At 45.0% G+C, this 6,854-nt stretch overlaps 1 pseudogene; it reads left to right on the plus strand.

The window, feature by feature from the left end:
- Positions 1 to 587: 587 nt before the first annotated feature.
- Positions 588 to 706, plus strand: LOC134945974 (5S ribosomal RNA; annotated as a pseudogene).
- Positions 707 to 6,854: the final 6,148 nt, after the last annotated feature.

A 6,854-nucleotide genomic window follows, 5' to 3' on the forward strand; every position in this document is an offset into this window, starting at 1 on the left:
GACCGGAGTGTGAAGTGTGTATGAGGAGCAATGGCGCACAGCTGCAGTGCTGTGCGCTACCTTGGTGAAGACAGAAGTCTTCTGCCGCCGATTTTCCGGACCATCTTCATGCTTCTGGCTCTGTAAGGGGGACGGCGGCGCGGCTCCGGGAACGAACACCAAGGACGGGTCCTGCGGTCGATCCCTCTGGAGCTAATGGTGTCCAGTAGCCTAAGAAGCCCAAGCTAGCTGCAAGCAGGTAGGTTCGCTTCTTCTCCCCTTAGTCCCTCGTTGCAGTGAGCCTGTTGCCAGCAGGTCTCACTGTAAAATAAAAAACCTAACATATACTTTCTTTCTAGGAGCTCAGGAGAGCCCCTAGTGTGCATCCAGCTCGGCCGGGCACAGAAATCTAACTGAGGTCTGGAGGAGGGGCATAGAGGGAGGAGCCAGTGCACACCAGATAGTACCTAATCTTTCTTTTAGAGTGCCCAGTCTCCTGCGGAGCCCGTCTATTCCCCATGGTCCTTACGGAGTTCCCAGCATCCACTAGGACGTCAGAGAAAAAATATATAACATCTCGTGTGGGCATTTTTTGTTGCGTACGAAAGAAATACAGTCAAACCACACTGGAAAGGCCCAATCTCAACCGAACTTGGAAGCGAAGCAGTGTTGGGCCTGACTAGTACCAAAAGGGGCGACCCATTGGGAATATTAGGTACTGTACTGAAAGTAAAAGGCAACTGTCTAAATGTCCAGTCACGACGGATGTTTATAGAACACTTGATCACATTTTAGGTATAAGCCTTATAGATACGCACTAACCTTTTTCTAAGCACAATAGGATCTAGGTATATCCTAGTATGCACTAAGATAATAGTACCTCAATAAACAGGCCACACAATTAAGGCAACTGCACTTTACTAGATCACCAATTTTTGGCACCATCTACCAAATGGCACACACAGCACCTAGCAAATATCACGCAACAACCATTTCTCATTAATTATTTTTATATATTTTTTTTAATTTTATTAAAATGATTTCATATCACTAGTTCACTCTTTAATGAAACTGAATTTTCCCTCGGAACCCTCTTCTTCCTTATCCTCATATCCTCTTAGGTATATTCTTATATACAGCTCCTCGTATGTGTGTATTAGCACACAAATTTAAATATTTAAATATATATATATGCACTATGATGTGACTATATTTATATATATTATCTGTATACTCTAAAAGACACATAATTTGTCCTTTAATTGATGTCAGAATATCATATGTAATACATATCATACGGCCTATTATGCATAAGTATGTCGACCAATATAAAATCTTTATGAATTTGATGTCCGTTCTGCAAGTGTAAAACGCTGTAATATGGAAATTCTCTAAACATATCTTTATTTATATTTCTTTGGGGACCACGTCCGGACAATGTATGCTTTTAAGAGAAACCATAAGAGAACATGGAGAACGTCTCCATGACAACAAGGCAAAGCCGAATATCCAGGTCACGTGAGGCGGTCCACCTGTGCGTTCCACTACATGGCAATTCCGGTCTGAGAAACCACGTGCCAGAAGTAACCAATAAGATGTATACAGCCGAACACACAAAGATGTCGTCACGCCGCTACACAAGCGCAACCGGAAGCGGGGAACGACACTAAGACGGCGCGCATGCGCATACGGACTGTTCGTACACCGGAAATGTGGCGGAAGTACAGCGCCTGTCCGGGATTATCTGCTCTGATGCCCGAAATTCATTTATTTACTAATATACACTGTTTATGCTATGCTGCATTTAAAAACGGCAGCTACCAATAAGGAATATATTTATACTACAGCAAGTAGAAACTATCTAATTAATATGCATGAACCTAGACAGGATATGATGTCATCACTTAACTCCCAATTATGGGGGTATATATAGGAGTTCAACCATACCTTGTCACTTACCCCATGAAGAAGTCTTGGAGACGAAACGCGTTGGGCCTTCACCCAGAGACCTCCTGCTATATCAGTTAAGATTATATATGCTATTACTCCACTTTTTAAATGAGCTTATTTGCACAGGCAATTTGCACTTTAATTGAGGATCTAACATATGCCCATTCTCTTTTTTAAAAGAACTGTCTTTTTAGAACCATATTTTATGTAAGAGACTCTCTCTTTTTTAACTTTTAATTAATAATTTTTTGTCTCTCTCATTTACATTGCACTTTAAATTCATTCCTAATGTTGTGAAATAAATTGATAATATATTTTTATAAATCTCATATATCTTTTTATTATATTTATTATACTTGGCAACATACAAACACCTTAGGTCGCTCATACCCCTATCCGGTATCCCTATATATAAAACCTTGTTTTAAAAAAAGGGCACATAAAAAGATTATGCTTCCCATCAACGCAGTGCAAATATTCCTAAGAGTAAAAAGCACATCTGGTGTGCTTGTGGTGTACAAATATATATCTCATCATATGCGGACACAGGGGGGTAATTCAGACCTGATCGCTAGGCTGCGTTTTCTCACAGCCTGTGATCAGGTCTAAACTGCACATGCGTATGCACAGCAACGTGCAGGCGCGTCGCATGGGTACAAAGCGTATCGCCACTTAGCAATGGGTTTGTGCAAAGAATCCATTCGCACAGGCGATCGCAAGGAGATTGACAGAAAGAAGGCGTTTGTGGGTATCAACTGACCGTTTCCTGGGAGTGTTTGGAAAAATGCAGGCGTGTCCAAGCGTTTGCAGGGAGAGTTCCTGATGTCAGTTCTGGTCCCGGACAGGCTGATGTCATCGCAGCGGCTGAGTAAGTCCTTGGCTGCGCAGAGACTGCACAAAATCAGTTTGTGCAGCTCGGCTACACATGCGTTAGCACACTTTGCAAAAATCGCCTGCTAGCGATCAGGTCTGAATTACCCCCACTGTATGAAATTCACATCTAGTTAAGTGAGTACTGCCATCTACTGGTAAAACCATGAAAATGTTTAGAATACAGTTTAATATAGTAAAAATAAATATGAATATAAACTATACTGAGCCATTAAACAGATGCTGACTTTTTTTCTTTAAAATTATACGTAACTATGGATAATAAGTAACGATGGATAATATATGGTTTTATCAGTAGATGGCAGCACTCACTTAACTGCACAGTCTATTTTTCCTTGCGATGCCTATCCTGTGGGACCGCGCATCGGCATTGCAAGGACTATACACACGGTGCGATATGCACTATATTTTCTTACGATTTTGACTATATAGTCAAAATCGTAAGAAATATTGCACCGTGTGTACGGGTATCCGTTCACATGGTTGACCATGTTATGGTCGACAGTCATTAGGTCGACCACATTTGGTCGACATTGACATGGTCGACATGGACACATGGTCGACACATGAAAAGTCGACACATGAAAAGGTCGACATGAGTTTTTTAACTTTTTTTTCTTTTGGGGAACTTTTCCATACTTTACGATCCACGTGGACTACGATTGGAACGGTAATCTGTGCCGAGCGAAGCGGTAGCGGAGCGAAGGCACCATGCCCGAAGCATGGCGAGCGAAGCAAGCCATGCGAGGGGACGCGGTGCACTAATTGGGGTTCCCAGTCACTTTACGCAAAAAACGACACCAAAAAAAGTAAAAAAACTCATGTCGACCTTTTCATGTGTCGAACTTTCATGTGTCGACCATTTTCATGTGTCGACCATGTGTCCATGTCGAACATGCCAATGTCGACCAATAGTGGTCGACCTAATGACTGTCGACCATAACATGGTCGACCATTCATACCGGAACCGTGTGTACGCACCATAACTCTTATTTCCAATAACAGTGGAGCGATAATTTGTGCTTGTTTTCTCGGCACCACACACTCCCTCATACATTACCACCTAACCTGTCTTTTCTGAACCAATAACTCCGGGGGGGGTCTTTTATTTTTATTTATGTGTCTCCAAGGTCATCTGATACTATTTGTACTGAATTGCCTAAGTCCCCTTTTAGTATATCAAGTCCTTTTGATGTATTTTTTATATATGTTATTTTTCTCACTGTTGGAGCATTTGCATGTTTTAACCATTAAATGTACATTAGGTGTTGTTATCGAATACCTCTTTCACAAGGTTCCAGTATGAATGGTCGACCATGTTAAGGTCGACAGTCACTAGGTCGACCACTATTGGTCGACACCTAAAAATGGTCGACACATAGCAGGTCAACATGGATTTTTCAAACTGTTTTTGGTGTCATTTTTCCCGTAACATGACCAGGAACCCCAATTAGTGTACCGCGTCCCCTTGCATAGCGAGCGAATCGGCACAGGTTACTATTCCCAATCGTAGTCCACGTGGATGGTAAAGTGTGAAAAGGTTACAAATCCTTTTTTTTTTTTTTTAAAGCCACGTCGACCTTTTCATGTATCGACTTGTCATGTCGACCATTTGTCAATGTCGACCAATAGTGGTCGACCTAATGACTCCCGACCTTAACATGGTCGACCGTCCAAACGGATACCCTTTCGCAATAACCAGGGTCGCTGCTTGGAAACGCCAGCGATTTTCCGGCCACTCCCAATAAACGGTCCTTTACCACCACAAATTACCTGCTCCTGTCAATCACCTTGCAAACACCCATGTGATCGGATTTTTCGCACCATCCCATTGCTGACCGGCGATGCCCTTTGATGTTGTCCAATGCACGTGCGCATTGCGGTACATACGCATGCGCAGTTAGTACCTGATCGCCCGCTGTGCGAAAACGCACAGCAAAGATCAGGTATGGATCAGTCCCATGGTATCCAGCAGTATATGCAGGGACGGATTTTCCACAAGACAACCCAGGCGTTCCCATGAAATCCAGCCTATCCATAACAAGGGTGTAAAGTTTTAGTAACTATGGACTAATTTAGCAAAATCTGCAACTGCTAGCAGTCGCATGCTGGGGGCCGCTCAGCACAGGGTAAGGCTGCCCAGCATGCAATTCAATTACAATCGCATTGCTGACCCTGCAAAACACGGGTAGCCCCCTGCCTGCGCAGCCCAGCTGCGAAGGCAGATGCACGTCCACCTGAAAACAGACAGGACCCGCACCTGCAACACAGCGTCACCACCCCGAGAACGCCTTTGCCTGTCACTCAGGCAGAAACGTTCACATCAATGCAATCGCATTGCCTGTCCGCGCATGCGTGTGCTCACTGTAGCTAAAAATTGCATAATCCTGTTACATTGCTTGTGCGATGCGACTTCAATAAGCTCATTGTCTGGGGTTTTATATACCTTTATTTTGTATTAAAAAAAATGCGCTCCCGGCACTTCTGGGTAGTGCAGTTCGCACATACACAGTCTGCAACCCCCACAGGCGCACTGTACATATTGCCGTGTGTCTGATTGCGGTGACTGAGCGCCAGTGTTTATCTTTCACCTCCTGTGTCTCGGTTCTTCTTCCCGAGTCCACCAGGTTGAGTGGCGAGTCTGCCGGACTACGGTGCCTCCTGCTGGTGATCCCGTATAGGCTGTGCATTGTGGTGGGGGAGAGAGAATCCGAGCATTGGCCATGACTGCTCATTATCCTTCCCTCACCGGTGGGTGCTTGACTACACTGTGCCCACTGCCATATCTACCCCAGTACCCCCTGCCATATATACCCCTAACTTCACTCTGCCATATTTACCCCAGTGCCCACTGCCATATATAAACCTATCTCCAATACTTGTGCCCACTGCATAACCTGGGATGTAGTTATGTTGGAGGCAGTCAGGATCCCGGTGGTCAGGATACCGACACTGGAATCCCAGGCACTGACAATGCATCAGCCGGAATCCCGGCTAACAGGGGTTCCCACTTGTGGTTGTCCACAACACCAATAGAGTGGAAACATAACCTATGGTGAGCACAGCGAGTCACCCCCCTGCCGCCATTCTAGTGGACAGGATCCCGTCCGGTGGGATCCCAATCCCATATCCTACCCTTGACTCCACTTCCCCTGCGCCCACTATATATACTGTATATCCTGACTCCACAAACCTTGTGCCCACTATTATATAGACTCTTGAGCCCACTAACCCTGTGCCCACTATTATATATACTGTACCCCTGACTCCATTAACCCTGTATTAACTACTATATATACCCCTGACTCCACTAACCTTGCGCCCACTGCCATACCTACCCCTGCCTCCACTAACTTAGTGCCCACTGCCAGTGGCCGATTTCACACTAGGCACGTGTCTAGGGGCGGCACTTGCTGGGGGGCGGCGCACCATGCTGATAATGGCCAGGTGGTTCTTTTTTTCATCATTCCAACTTAGGGCCTAATTCAGACCTGGTCGCAGCAGCAAATTTGTTAACTAATGGGCAAAACCATGTACACTGCAGGGGAGGCAGATATAACATGTGCAGAGAGAGTTTGATTTGGGTGGGTTACATTGTTTCTGTGCAGGGTAAATACTGGCTGCTTTATTTTTACACTGCAATTTAGATTTCATATTGAACACACCCCACCCAAATCTAACTCCAGCGGCCAATAATATGCCTAGGGGCGGCCTAACCCCTGAATCTGCCCCTGCCACTGCCATACCTTGTATTAGGGTTTGGGTTAGGGTAATATGGATAGAGTATTGGGGTTAGTGTAGAGAATAGGGTATTAGGGTTAGTTTCAGGGGTTAGGTTTTGAGGGGACCCCAAACCGGTATGTTGCCTGAGGTCTAAATCAGGCTCTGAGTACGTGTATCCAGGTAAGTAGCCCCAACGAGTTTTGTCTTATCACATAGACTCCCTCAGGGGATGAAAGTTAAGGGCCGTACAGATGGGGAGATGTGGAGGGAGATGTGTGCGGAGTGAACCGCTCAGCACACATCTCTCCTCC

The sequence above is a fragment of the Pseudophryne corroboree genome, chromosome 7, assembly GCF_028390025.1.
Source record: "Pseudophryne corroboree isolate aPseCor3 chromosome 7, aPseCor3.hap2, whole genome shotgun sequence".
NCBI lineage: Eukaryota > Metazoa > Chordata > Amphibia > Anura > Myobatrachidae > Pseudophryne > Pseudophryne corroboree.